General features: G+C 40.3%; 1 long non-coding RNA gene across 1 annotated transcript; it reads left to right on the forward strand.

Moving 5' to 3' along the window:
• Positions 1–10,771: 10,771 nt before the first annotated feature.
• On the forward strand, positions 10,772–13,765 carry LOC148184644 (uncharacterized). The gene is made up of 3 exons (XR_015772319.1): positions 10,772–11,012; positions 11,813–11,982; positions 13,198–13,765. It is a non-coding gene; the product is annotated as an uncharacterized LOC148184644 (long non-coding RNA).
• The last annotated feature ends 1,087 nt before the right edge of the window (positions 13,766–14,852 follow it).

The raw sequence follows: 14,852 nt of genomic DNA on the forward strand, positions 1-14,852 counted from the left end.
CACTCAGCTCACTCACCCCTGGGGTGGACAGACTGTAGTGCTCATGCACAGGGCTCAGACACACAAGCACACTCTTTGGACCCATTTACATTCAACTGGTCCCTTCATAGCCTTCCCTGCCTGCCGCCCTCTTTGTTCCTCCGTGCGTCCCCTTCGCCTGTGCTCCCACAGGGATTTGAACACCTTATCCCATTCCTGTTGCTATCCTAGTCCAGGTCTCCCCTTGGTCTACAGTCCCAGCTGTTACAAAGCCCAGGATCTTGGAAACAGACCCCTTCCAACCCAAACAAAGCAAACGTGAGCCCAGTTTCCTTAACAGTAACTTAGTAAAAAACATTGTTAGCACAGGTAAAATTAATCTGATTTCTCTGTGAGGTTTGTTCAGCTCAACTAGACTTCATAGTGTGAATAATCATCACACTAGTGAATAGAAAATTTCAAGCTGTCAGCTGGAGAGATCCAAGAGAATTTAACCCCAGGAAAGTACTTACTAATCCAGTCTGGGATAAGACTTTCATAGGAACCAGAAATTAATCTGACATAGAAAAAGAAGAGGCATAACTTGGAAGTCTGATTGATCTGTAGAGAATTTTGCTTTCCTGAGATATCAGATACAAATAAAGTCATCCAGATTGGACTGGAAGAAATTAAGGTATGTGGGCATGCAGCTACCTTTAGTCAGGTGCATTTTGGTCTGTTGAAGGAGGCTGACAATGGGCAACAGCAAAGGTTTTGCTCAGCAAAAATGTGTAAAGAAGGCTATATGTGGCAGGATGTTTGTACATGAATGCCCTACAGAGTTTTGGCTTCTCTATAATAGTTGAATTTTTGCTATTTGCAATCTGTTCGTTCTTTTTTCTTCACTTTTTTTGATCCATACAGAGTGTCATGCCTCTGAACTTCACTGTGAAGATGGGCAGAACTGAGAGAGAAAGTATTTTAACTGCTGAGACAGCAAAACTTCACTGAAGCTGGCAGACACAACTGCAGTCGTGCACCAAGGGCATGCACACGTTTTACAGTGGAAACAGCCAGAGCTATTGCTTGAGCAGAGGCCACTGTGCAAATCAGGTGAACTTTGTGAACATGGTGGTAAGGGACACATGGCAGAAAACAATACTCAGAAGCCTGTGGAAAACAGGAAAGAAAAGTAGAAAGCTCCCCCAAACTATGAATGAAGGAAATAATTAATAGGAAAAACAAAGAACAGGAACATTTTAGGAAGAGCAGTTCTTCGTAGAAAGCTTGACTCTATTAGAAAATACATTTCTTCTTGTTTGCTTTTTACTGTGTTCAGGTTCTGTTAGAAAATAAATGGCTCAATCTAAATTTTTTGCTTATAACAGAAGCCAAAATCCTTGAAAGTTTCTTTAAGTTAGAGTCAAAAGCAGTAACAATGTGTTCAGAAAATAATAGCAGATATGAAATAAAGAATTAAGACCCAAGATAGCATTTCATACACTGTGAAACTTGTTAATTTGAAGTAAATATGAACTTTACTTTCACTTTACAGATTGAGGATAAAATCTTCATTTTCATATTGGTCTTAAAACACCAATAATATAGTATGAAGAAAAAAATGGTATTTTTTAAATTTTAAATTTTCATCCTTTTTCTCCTAATGCTATGCATTTTGATCAAAATTTAATAAATATTAAGACATGTGATGAAACTCTACTCGGCTGTTAAACCATGACATAAAAGTACTGCTTTTCACAGGATTGTCTTTGTCAGTGATGTTAGGCTAAGGCTGAAGTTTATCAGCAATTTTGGGCTGCAAAACAGTTCCTGTACTTTCCATGAACTTCTTTGGTTTCTGAGTGGAAGCCAGAAAATGCTTCTGTCATTTCTGACTTTTTTTCCTATGGCAGCCTACCATGTGCTGAGATATTTCACCCCATCATGTGCTGCAATCCAAACCCTGATATATTTGCAATGCACTACATGCCCCAGGGTTCTGAAGAGGGGACCATGAAGCGTTTGTGCTGTGCCTGCTGTGGATGGAAGGGGGCTGCCTTAGGTTGGTAGCACATAAATAAAGCTGCAGGTTACAGAAATGTAACCCACAATGTAGAACCCACGCTGTAGTGGGTCTAAAAGGGAGCCAGAAGCACCAGAGGACTGTGTTCATTGCCAAGTATTTATATTATTTTCACTAAAGAGGAAGTGGCTATTTTTCCCTCAGGAGACTGGAATTATAAAAGGGCACTTGCTCAGCCAGTTCCTGCAATTCTGAAAGATCAATGACTTGGCTGGCAAAACTGAGTAAAGAAACTGAATGCTACTTTTTGTGTTGACACTTACAGGTATTAAACTTTCTGTTCAAAATGTTAGCTAATGTTCTGATGTTTCAAAGCATAAAAAGTGTATTAGTAGCTTTAATCCTCTTTCATAAAGTAGATGATTCAATTACTTCTGTATTTAAGTCTGTAGTTGCTATTGATGCCCCAAGAGTTGTGGTCTTGACATTTGTTCATGGAAAAGGAAGGCAAGAAGGTAAAATTTAGTGCTTGAAACCAGCATACAGACTAACACAGAGAAAAAAAATAATATAAACATAGTTTCTAATCTTCTTTTCCTGTCTGAACATGTGACTGAGTGGTCTGGTTTGCAGCCAAAATGCCCATATTCATCGCTTTGCTATATTATTGTCCCAGAGGCATCTGCCAGATCAAACTGGAGAGCTATTTGTATGTGTTACAATATTTCATGTGGATTGAGGAAGTACTAAAAGCTGGAGTTCTAGTGTTATAGCATATTTATAATGCATCTAAATAGAAAATAAATAGCCTGATTTAGGGAGTAAAGGAGGTAGCAAGAAGAAGGGAAATATGAAAGCCATGATTTAGGAGCCAGGGTTCCATTTCGGGTCCTGCTGCCGGCCTTGTCAAATGACTCATACAAGTAACATCTTCCAGCACTTCCTCAGTTTTCTCTCTTTCTAATGAAAGGAACTAGAGGGTGCCATGGTTAGCCTGTATGTCATACAGTAACTATGGAAGAAATCAAATCTGTGTTTGAGAGGGAGTGAAAAAAAACACAGATTAAATTATACTTCTGTCTACAGCTGTGTGTCCTTGAATTTCACATTAAAAAACACATACAGAGAGAAATGGGTGTAGCTACTTCACTAATGTGCATTTTTAACATTGTAAAATCTGCAAGTTAAGTACCAAAGTACTGCTAAATCTAACACAAAGGCTTTACATCACATTTGACTGCCTGCAGTGTAATTTTCTAAATGACATTAAGCATTCTCAAGAAATAGTTTATTTTCTCAAAACATGGACTGAAAGATGAATAAAATCTGATCTAGATAGTCTTCTAATGGCAAATGTATGTTCGGCTGAAATTACAGCAAGCCAGTGTTGTTTTGATTTAATATAATTTTTTCTGTTTTGTCTGAATTAGAAAATTATTAACATAGATAAAGATAATATTATTAATTATAGAATTCAATAATTCTATTGGAGAATTGGCACTCACAGATCAAAATGAGCTTTGCAGGTCTGACCTTTTGACTTGCTAGCTTCTTACATTTAGTTGCACTGGTTCCATCCAGAGTCAAAGCAAGAGGAAGCTGAGGCCATCAGCTGGATGCAGTTTGCATTTAGGAAAGTCTAGAAGTGCTGTCATTGAACTGAATGTTTGGGGAATATGTTCATTGTGAGTTTTGTTTAACTGTGGACCGTGTGCTACTTCCAGAAAAATTCTAGATGTCCTTATACTTTTATTTTATAGGAAAAAAATTTCAAACTTAGGGGGAAAAAAAATAAAAAAAAACCACTACCTCTATGTCCAGCTATGACTTCAGAAGTACAGCATGTTTGTGAGGAATATGTCCAGAATGCTGTTTAAAGTAACAGTATCAAGTTTTCTTTGCTTTTGCTTCAAATCAAGTGCAGTCGGCAAGGTGTATATCAAGTTGCTTGTGGAGGAAAAAAAAAGCATTGATGTCACACATTTTACCTGTGTAACATCACATGGTACCAGTAAATGAATCAAAGGGGAAAACTTAACTTTTGAGTTTGCTGGGGAGGTACATGGCCAGATCTAGGTCGCGTTATCAAGAAGAGGCTCTATCTGTATGTGCCTTGTGTCTGAATGAGTTCAGTCCCTAATCTGAGCTTCTGCATGACCTATCCTAAGTGCCACCATGAGGATAAGGACTTGATGGACTTTTCGTTTTACTTAGGTTGCTGCTTCTTATGAGTTCCCAATGGGAAGCTGGATGTTAGAGAGCTAACCTAACTCTGGAATGCATAAATGGAAGAACAGACAAGCATAGAGCGGACACTACGTTATAACCATAGATTAACTAACTGGGGTAGGTGCTTCAATGTAGTGACTGTTTATGCTGCCTAGATGGTTTAAAATTTGAAATGCACCCAGGAAAGAGTAATTCGAGATCTGGAAATTGCTCCTGGTAAAAAGAAGGCAAACCAAGCTGGTTGGTACAGTTTATCTGACAAGGGGGAAATTGTAGTCTCCCTAGACGTGGAAGAGTTTTCTGGTAGAAGATAGATCTTCAGTCTAGAGAAAATGTTTTAAACAGATGCAATTCATAAAAGGTATTTACATATTTATTAACACTGCGTCCTGTCAGAACAAATTATGCAGAAAACCGACAGGATCTTTAGCACTTAATATTAAATCAAAATCAAGAATATTTCCTGGAAATATACCATAGCCTAACAGAAGTTCTAGGATGAATCCAGAAACTAAGAAGTGTAATGCAGGAATTAAGAAGTGGTGACACTGTACACAGGTAGACTAGGTGATCATGATTGTCTCTTCATTTCAATTATACAAGAGTACATAAGAGTTTGCAGAAATTACCATCTGTGGTTGGTAAAGAGTGCTAAAGGCTCAGGTTGTGCAAGAGTGTTACATGATAGGGAACATTTCAACTACCACTTCTCTCAAGGAGTTTTGAAATCCTTTTTCTGTGTTGTCTGCAGAGCTGTAAAAATAGAAGAGAACCTCAGTTCCTAAATAAACTGAGATTACACACCACAGGACATGCAGAAGACATAACAACCCTAAGAGATTTTTAGGCTTCTCGTAGGAAGGAGAACTGATGACAGGGCATGTTATTTTCCTGCCCAAAACATGTTTATTTGCAATAATGTCTCATAACTTCTTTATTTTGGTTTGGGTTTAACTTGTTGTGGGGAGAGTGGTAGACTTCAGATGCAGTTTATTGGAGAAGCCCTCCTGTTCAGTCATGAGGTGCAGAAAACCCCTTGTTTCTAAATGCCTTCTCAGAGAAAAGTCTAGGTGCAGCTACATCCAGTCTTTGCCCCAGACTTTGTAAATGGTTTAAGCTTAAGGAATTATAAAGGAACTTTGTCCTGCAGGCTTAATGATGGCAAATCAGATCTATTTTTCTGAAAATTAATTATTTCTTATAATAAATGACTAGACAAAAATATTTTAATCAGAATTATTTGCTAGTAAAAGTTAAAATTACTCGTAGTGGATAGGATGGGATAGGATAGGATAGTGCACTGTATCAAAGCAATTGTATTAAAGCTAGCAAAAAGAAACAATAATTAAAGAGAGACTGATGTAACTCACCCTACCAACAACCAAGGGCTTAATCTCCTTCAGTCAGCCTTGAAGTTCTTTCAGTCATTCTTGGAGGGTGGCCCCTACCCAAGGGAGGAGTCCCCACCCACTCCAAGGAGGAGTATGTTAGAAGAACCAAACCATATGAGAGTAGACTGGACTTTAATAGTATAAAGTGATTGACTGCCAATTGCAGGTCTCCAGTTACCTCACTATCAGTATATTGACTTAGGGTTGGGAACCCAGACTGGTTTTAGCATAATTCAACACTAAAAGCAGCACATGATTCCTCTTCTCAATCCTTGCAAGTAGAGCATTGTCCCTTGACCGGGCTGAAGAATCCTGCTACATTTGTATATAAATAAAGAGCTGGAGAAAATCTTCCTGATTGTTCTTAGGGTCTTGTGTGTGTGTGTGTGGATTTTTTTTCCCAATTCTTAAAATTTTGCAACATTGCAGTTGCCTCTTGAGACAAGAGGGTGCTGTGGTAGTGGCAAAATGTTTGATAATGATATTTATACAGTTCTGGAGGGTTTGGACTACTGCTCTCATGCAACTTGCTTTTAAGTGTAGCTTTTGTACTTTTTTTCTGCTGGGAGCTCTGCCTCATTACCCAGGACTGTGGGAATGTAGCTTGGGAGACATAGGCCTCATGTTAGCTTTGCAGAAACAGGGGAGATAGCTTTACCCACAGATTAATGAAATCTCTATGTCTTGTGTTGGCCTACAAGCTCGGTCGTCCAAAGTTCAGAAGCTGGTTCCTCTCAGCTCCTCAAAGCCTGACTGACCTCCTCCATCCCTTTCCTTACCACTGGCTTCTATACCACAGAACTGAAAGGGGGATTTTGCTGGCTCAGGCTTAGACGGACATGAGCAGGTGCTGGAGTCTGGTCAGAAATGGCTTCAGAAAGCCGGTTTGTCATGAATGGGTTGTGCACAATGTGCTCACCACAGCCACACACAAGGGTTTCACTGCTCACTGCCCTGCCTGCACATCTCTAATGGACTCAAGTGTCTGCCTTTGCTGTGCTCTGTCCAGCAGAGAGGGAACAGCATCTCACACACACAAGACAGGCAATTTCATCTCTGCATACCTCTTTCCCATGTGTCTTTAACCACAGTCTTTTTTCCTCTCTGAGGCTGATCCTGCTGTCTTGAGGATCTTCTCTACTTCCAAATGGCAAGAGCATTTCAAATGAGCATTATTCCTGGATATCCACTTGTTGGAAGTAGTTTATCCCTCTGAATTAAATATTCAATGTGGAAACACTTTTTAGCCAAGATTTATCTGGTTTTAGAAACTAGTTTCTGTTTCATCACTTCTTATTAGAAGTGTTTGCATTTACTAGTATAAAGTACAAATATTTTCCCCCTTCTCAATGATCAGACATCCATCACAGTTGCCTTCCTTAGGAAACCCTGGCACAGCCCCTGATGACAGCACACCTTTTTTTCTATGGCATAATTTCCATTCTGGCATCAGCTATCCATGGCAACAAGGAACTTAGTCTGCCTGTATAGGTTACGGTGTTTTAGATACAGCTATTGCTTAAACTTTTCCTGTCATCTTATGCTTCTCCTTCTGGCTTAAGGAAACAAAAATACAAATGCACCACGCACCTTTGAAAATTTCTCTTCTCAACATCACAAACATATGATCGCTCTTTAGATTTTTTTTTTTTTTTTTGGAGGAAGAACAGCATAGCTCATATTAGCAAAATAAAGTTCAACAGCAGAAGAATATGGAAATTAAATTAATACGGGCTCCCAACACATTTAACATCAGAATGGCATCACTCAAAGGCGTGGGCTGCCAAGTTCATCTGCACTGGCAACTGTGATTTGTTTTTAATCATTGCAGTACAAATGAGGCAGTTTTAGAAGTCAACATATCCTTTGTGAAGACCTACAGGATAATAACATGATTTATATTGAACAGTGCCTGTTTTCCACCTTCTTTCTTGAAAGAAGAAGATACTTCTGTTCTTGCAGAGACATTGTTACATAATTGTTTGAGAGCCAGCAGAAACATTTGAAAAAATTGCCAGCTGCTCATTACAATTTCTCATCTGGATATTGCTCCCCACACAGCTGAGCTGCTGGAACAGATCTGATAGGTGTTCTCTACATTAAAAACTGGACATATTAGTGCAAGTTTCAACACTGGTTTTGGCTAAGTAAGACTAATTTCTCCAGGAGCCCATTGGGGTTGCTCATACAGCCCATCAGTGCTCAGCTTCTAGAACTGGGTGTTACAGTTGAGCGAGGGGCAATAAAAGAACTGACCTTTAAAGTTCCATTTAAAGTGAAGGTGTTGGAATCAGCTTTTGCGTCCTTTGTCATGAGTGGGGAAATTTTGGTTCTGGCTCTTCTGTGGCTTAGAACAGCCAGAGTGTTCATTAACCAACAAAAGAAACCGGAGGGTGCAGAGAACAAATGGTGCTTCTGCATAAGCTTTTATCTCAGCCCAGTCTTTCTTCTATTCTACACCCAGCCCTGTTTAATATTTTTAATATCTTTATTGGTGATCTGGGTGAGGGGATCAAGTGTACTCCCAGTAAGTTCATAGATGACACAAAGTTGTGTGGGAGTGTTGATCTGCTGGAGGGTAGGAAGGCTCTGCAGAGGGACATGGACAGGCTGGATCAATGAGCCAAGGCCAGCTCTATGAGATTCAACAAGGCCCAGTGCCCTTGGGTCATAACGACCCCATGCATTGCTACAGCCTGGGGGCAGAGCAGCTGGAGAGCCACTTGGCAAAAAAAGACCTGGGGGTACTGGTCAGCAGTGTCTGAACATGATCCAGTGTGTGTCCAGGTGAACAAGAAGGCAAATGCCATCCTGGCCTGTACCAGGAATAGTGTGGCCAGCAGAACCACGACAGTGGTTGTCCCCCTGTACTTGGCACTGGTGAGGCCACACTTTGAATCTTATGTCCACTTTCGTGCCCCTCACTATAATAAAGACTTTGAGGTCCTGGAGCAAGTCCAGAGAAGGGCAATGGAGCTGGTGTAGGGTCTGAAGTACGAGTGCTATGAGCAGCAGCTGAGGGAGTAGTGGTTGTTTAGCCTGAAGAAAAGAAGGCTCAGGGGGGACCTGATCACTCTCTACAACCACCTGAAAGCAGGGTGTAGCCAGGTGGGGGTTGATCTCTTCCCCCAGGCAACCAGCAACCAGACAAGAGAACAAAGCCTCAAGCTGCACCAGAGGAGGTTCAGTTTAGACATCTCGAAGAATTTGTGATGGAACAACTCTGGAAAGGGCTGTTAAGCACTGGAATAGATTTCTGAGGGCGGTGGTAGAGTCGTCATTCCTGGAGATTTTCAAGAAATGACTGGTTGTCCTGGTCCAGTTGACAAGGTGGTGATCTGTCATAGGTTAGTCTTGATCTTAGAGGTCTTTTCCAACCTAAATGGTGCTGTGATTCTATGATGTGCCCAGGGTCTGAGAAACAGCACAGTAGGGCTGTAGCTTGTTTAGACATGGATCTGCATCTCCTCTGGTGTCTAATAAGGCCTTTCCTGCAACTGGAGGAGTCACAATGTGTATATATGTTTATAGGCACACCTCTCCCTTTTCTCAAATTTCTGCTGAGCAGCAAGGGGAGAGCTTGCATTGCAGCTTTCCTTCCAGCAGAGGCTAGAATCTCCTTCTTCCTTCTGTCTCTGTTCTTTTAAAAATTATTTTCATTATATTTGTAAGAATTCACATGATATTTAATGAAAGTTGTCCAATTAATTTGCAAGCTTTTAGAAGAGAGGATGACCACTTCTGCAGAAGTACACATGGTGGGGGGGGTACTGTCACTCGTGTATGCACCTACGCAAGCACTCATCCTGAAATGGAAATGAGACTATAAACACTTTTTGTTTTATCTGTAAACTGTGTTTGTAGCTATCACAACATTCTTAAGATTAAAAAAAAAAAAAACAGAACTCAAACCAAATACAAACATAATGAAAGATACAGAAGTCTGGGTTTTTTGCTGACTCCAGTTTAAGTGGGAAAACTAGAAATCAGCACTAATACTAAAAATAAACATCCGTTTAACCTTTTGTTTTTGTTGTTGCTGTTTTGTTCATCTGGCATAAATTACAAAAATAATAATAAATCTTTTGGGGGCTGTGATTGTTTTAACCTGCCAGTAACCCCCCTGAGTTCATCAGAGCGAAAGACAGCGAAAGCCTGTTTATTGTCCAGCAGGCACCTACACATGTTGTAAGTGAAGTTCCATCTGGTCACAACATCGTGGATCATCTGGGTAACAGCCAGGCTTCATTTGCTTCATGTCCTGGACAGCATGAAGGCAGCCGAACAGGAATATTTAAATGACTGACCAACCGCAACCAAGTTTGCCCCTGAGAATTCATTTAATAATGGCTTCTCACTATGGAGCACTAGCGGCTCTGCGAGTTGTTTTCTGTTTTAAATGAGCCAAGCTGGGCTCCATGGAATGATTTATCCTTTTTATTAGGTGCCAACAATTTACTGGAGGCACTATTTCTCTTAACTTGGAACATCAGGAGGTGGATATTGACAGTGCGTAAAATTTTTCCTGAAATTTGCTTATAAGGAAAAACCTGAATAAACCTGGACTGCACAGCACAGCTGACAGAGCAGTTGTATGGAGTGTATTTTAGACCTGTGCAGAGGGCACCTAAAGCTTTCCCGTATCAGAATTTTCCAGGCCTTTGAAATTACTCATACCTGTTTCGCACAAGGGCAAAAGACAGAATGCAGATGCACCTCCTAGGTTTTTGTAACCCATGACCTAAGCACCCTTCAGAGAGGCTTTTGGTGCGCAGCACTGCCATCCTGATGGATGGAAGGACCCCCAGGGGCATACTGCCTCTGCCTCCAGAGGTTTCCCAACTGGGCAGGGGTAGCTCACAGCTGGCTGTGATGTCCTGCTGCCGGATGTACGTTCACCTTGGAAAACTCTGGTCTGCAGATCTAGATTTGGGTGCAGGTCTATGAAAGGGTAGCAGACAGCTGCCTAACACAGACACCTGCAGCTTCAGTTACAAATGTTGACAGAGGCAGCGCTTGCTAGGTGAATAATACCTTTCACCTGGGGCTAGGAGGACACACAAATCCCAGCATGCTACGTGAACAGTAATGAGTACTTCCAAAAGTTCATTCTGTCTATAAATACTTGGTTGGCAGTGCCCAGAGCAGCCTTTTCAAGCACAGCAAATCTTTTGAAGTTCTGTAGGTTGCTTACTGCTTGTTTATTATAACAAACTAATAAATTATATGGAGAAGAACCTGAGTTTACCTTGAGAGGTGGCTGTGAAAGCTATTCTTTCTGCTTTAAAATATGGGCATTTTCTATGAAGATGTCATTCCTGTAAGATCTTGGAGTAAAAATTATCCAGGAAGAAATGGTTTAGATACCACCTTAACATCTAACAGGATGGTGCATGAGAAAATCTCAGGAAGTAAGTATCTGGATGAATGACGGGTTAAATTCATGACACTTTGGAGTTGGTTGCTGTAGAGGCCATAGAGTATTTAGGGGATATCAGGCAGCCCACAGCAGTGCCCGCCACCTCCCACAGCCAGTCCTGGTGTACAATCTCAGTAGACAAAGATGTACTTAAGAGTTTACAAAATTAGATTTCAGAACCTCTTTGTGTCTGTATCTGTCTCTCTTTCGGTATAACCTGAATGTCAGGACTCGGATACAGGCGTGCACCTAGACATAAATTTCAGACCAGTGAGGTCAATAACATCGGTGTCGCCACTGCTGGATAAAGCTCTGCAGGAGCTTAAGGAGGCAGTAAAGTGAAGCTTGGGTCGAGTCAAGCTGCCCCGAAGTATCCTTTCCTTTCTCGGGCTCGGCAGTATCTTCCCAAATCCACTTGGAGTCACTGTAACACAGTGGCGGGGCCGGGGCGGAGAGCCGGGCTCCATCCCTGTATCCCCCCAGGGTGATAGTGCCAGCAGAGGCACCGAGCGCCCGGCTCCGAGCTGCTGGTAAACATCGCACACTCTTACATTTGCTTTACATGGCGTGCTGGAGTTGATGGTCACGAAAACAGGTATTGGCAAAGTGCATTTTCCTGGATGTTTCAGGAATATCTTTCTGCTTTGCAAAGTAGTGTGAAAGAAAAGCATTAATTTGTTAGAAAAACAAAGGTATTATTTAATTACTGCTTGTGCACTGGGGTACATGCTCATATGTGGTGCACAGTCCCATGGACGGGATGGGGTTGATCATACTGTCCTGTTTCTATAGACATGTGCTTCTGCGGAGCTGGAACCTTTGGGAGAGAAAGAGACGAGGCTGGGAAAGAATCCTCTCAAATGAAGATTGCAAAAATGGACAGGGATTGACAGAGCGCAACTGCTGAGAAGAGCATTGTCTTTGGGCTGTGAGCTGTACACAGTGAACAGTGTATTTTTTTGGTGAGCTGTACACAGTGAACAATGTGTTTAACCCAAGAATTTTAATTTAAAACTTCCATCTTTTTTTTTTCTGCTACTGTTATACAGTAAATCTCACAAATGCGGGAAAGGTTACAAGGGATTACAACACAAAGCAGTGTACACTGTACTACAGTCTAAATTGATAAAATGCATTTTTAGCATGCTCTCTAACAAGAAAACATGCTGTATAAGAAATGAACATTAAAAGAAATTATTTTCAATGGTTTGGTTGGCAGAGAGATAAAAAAGCATAACAGCTGTAAGGAACAGTATGAAAAGTTTATCAAATTATTACCTTGCAATTTCAGCCACTACAAATTAGTTGAATGGACATGAATCCAGTTCCGTTCAGATAATTTCAAGAAATCTTGCATGTATTTCAGAGATGGGATTATTTTCCCTGGGCAGGAACAGCATAGTCATGTTTCTTGTGAAAGATTCTGCTATTCTCTGTACCTTCTCCACATTACCATACTCAATCCAGATATTTAGACCCTGCCAAGATATCAAATGAGACATTTACAGTAGCTCTGCTGCCATAGTTGCTATGTCTGTTTTTGTCTCGAGCATTATAATTTCAAAGGTATCTTCTAAACAATATCCTAAGCCACCAGACAAATACATATTGAGTTAGTTTAGCAAAGGATCAAACCAAAATACAGAACTGATGCTGAGCAGACTGCAGTCAGAGGCTGCAATTCTCTGGGCAGTCCCAGAGAGGCTGTGGCAATTGGTATTTAGCAGCATTTGTCAGAAGGGTAAACGTGGTTTAAAATGCTGAATAGGAAGGAAGCTACTGCCTTTAGCCTATAAATAACAAGACATATTTTGAATCTAACTTAAAAAACACATATCAACCCTTGTTATTCTGAATAAAAAATATATTCTACTTCTGCTTGAGTGGTGAAATAATAATAGTTATAAAGTCATTTTGCTCACCAAAAAACAAAAGGCTGTTTAACAATAATCATCACATAATTATATCCTCACTTATATTTATTATTTTGGATGAACACTACAGTATATTTAGGAATGATTAATTAATTTGAAATTGTTTTCAACATTAAAGTTTTAATGATTGTCGTAACACTGATCTTGTCAGCAGAATATGCTCAAAGAAACCAGAGAATTCTATTGTGAATATTTCTATAAATTTGCTTACTTACCACAGACTAAAGCATTGTTATTTTGCAGTGTTCCAAGGACAGAACAGCCTGCAGTGTTGTGAAGGAGGACATCAAAATGGAGACTTCCACAGTGTCTGGAGGAATCTGAATACTTCTTCCATATAACTATTCAGGAAAAATGCTATGTTTTGCTCCTGGCTGGATAGGATCTCGATCAGTCTCCAGTAGATCTGAGTCTTAAGAATGCAAATGGCAATATATAATTATATAATTTTTTTCCTTCAGCAACTTACTTGGCCTGAATTATGCTTTCCATCTGAAGCCTAATTTGTCTCTGCTAAATGGCATAATTTCCACTATCTGTACAATTAAGGATGAACAAATGCACAGTGTAGAGTTTCTACTGTGGCAAGTGACATATTTAATTTGGTTTCTTTACCTTCATTCTGTATGCTTAATCCAGCCCCAGTTTGCATGCAATCCATTTCTCCAGCAAACCCTCTTTCTATATATTATATACATGGAGGGGTTATACTTGTGACTTTCAGAATTTCATAAAGAGCCTGGAAGCAGAGGATTTGAAGAACCTGAAATATTCCCAAGAAATATAGGTCCAAGCAAGTGCAGACATTTTCAATGTGAGCATTTTCAAAATGAAGATAAACTTTTCAATAAACTTCCATGAATGTGCAGTCTTTTTTCTAAGAAGTGCTGTTACAGAAACTATATTAGCTGCAGTTTAGGATTGTATATACTATAAATGTGGTCATTTGGCTCTTTATAGCAAGTGGTGACAGCTTAAAATTTTCCAAATGAGCTTCATCACAACATTTTTCAAGGTAATTGTTGCACTAATTTTTTATTTGCTTGATAGAAAATTCTCAGTGTTCAATAAAACACAACTTAATGAATTGTTGGATGCTTTAAGTACATAAACACTTTCCCTTAACTTCATTAGATGGTATGCTCTTTCTGACATGGAAGGTGAAGAGGGAGGGCAGGTACATTACTGTATGCTGCTGATACCTATTGCACCATGGAGGATTTTTCAGTGCACAGCCTGGAGTTTAGTGAAACTGCTTCAAATTCCAGGTAAATATGTTTAACTTGTGTTTCCGTGATACTTTCTTAAACTGCTGACATTAATTTGACATGAAAATTGCTCCAGGATTTTAGGGGATGTTTGAGCTGTTAATAATTTATATGAAGGGAAACCAATTGCTATTTACATTCTTAAATCCTCACCCCACAGAAACTTTCTGGGGCTTTTAAAGCTAAATATGCAACACCTGCCTAGGACAGTGCCCTGGGGCATCTCTGGGATGATCTCTGAGCTGCTTTGTAGTAATGGGCTGCTCTCTCCTCTTTGCAAGGAGAAAACCACCTCAGGTGAATCCTTCCTGGAAGCAGATGGAAGATTAGTTAGTTAAGAATCAGGAAGTGTCTCCAAAGAGTAAGGACCCTGTTTTTAGCTTTCCATGGTCGTATGAGAATGGAAGAGACTGAAACGCGGCTCAGGAAAGGGCAGGTCTGTGAATGCTCTTTGAGACATGGCAGTGTAGAACACATGGCTGCCCTCAAACCCATTTTGTAAAATGTTGTGGATAAAACTCATTTGTATGTGAAATCTCGTGGTGCTTTACAGTGTTGAACCACTCAGAAAGAACAGGTTGGGCTTTAGGATGATGGAATGAAAGCCACCTGAACCTATCAAGGTGCAGG

This window comes from Pseudopodoces humilis, chromosome 3 (assembly GCF_049639895.1).
Source record: "Pseudopodoces humilis isolate 2021_Gansu_Grassland_sample_001 chromosome 3, ASM4963989v1, whole genome shotgun sequence".
NCBI lineage: Eukaryota > Metazoa > Chordata > Aves > Passeriformes > Paridae > Pseudopodoces > Pseudopodoces humilis.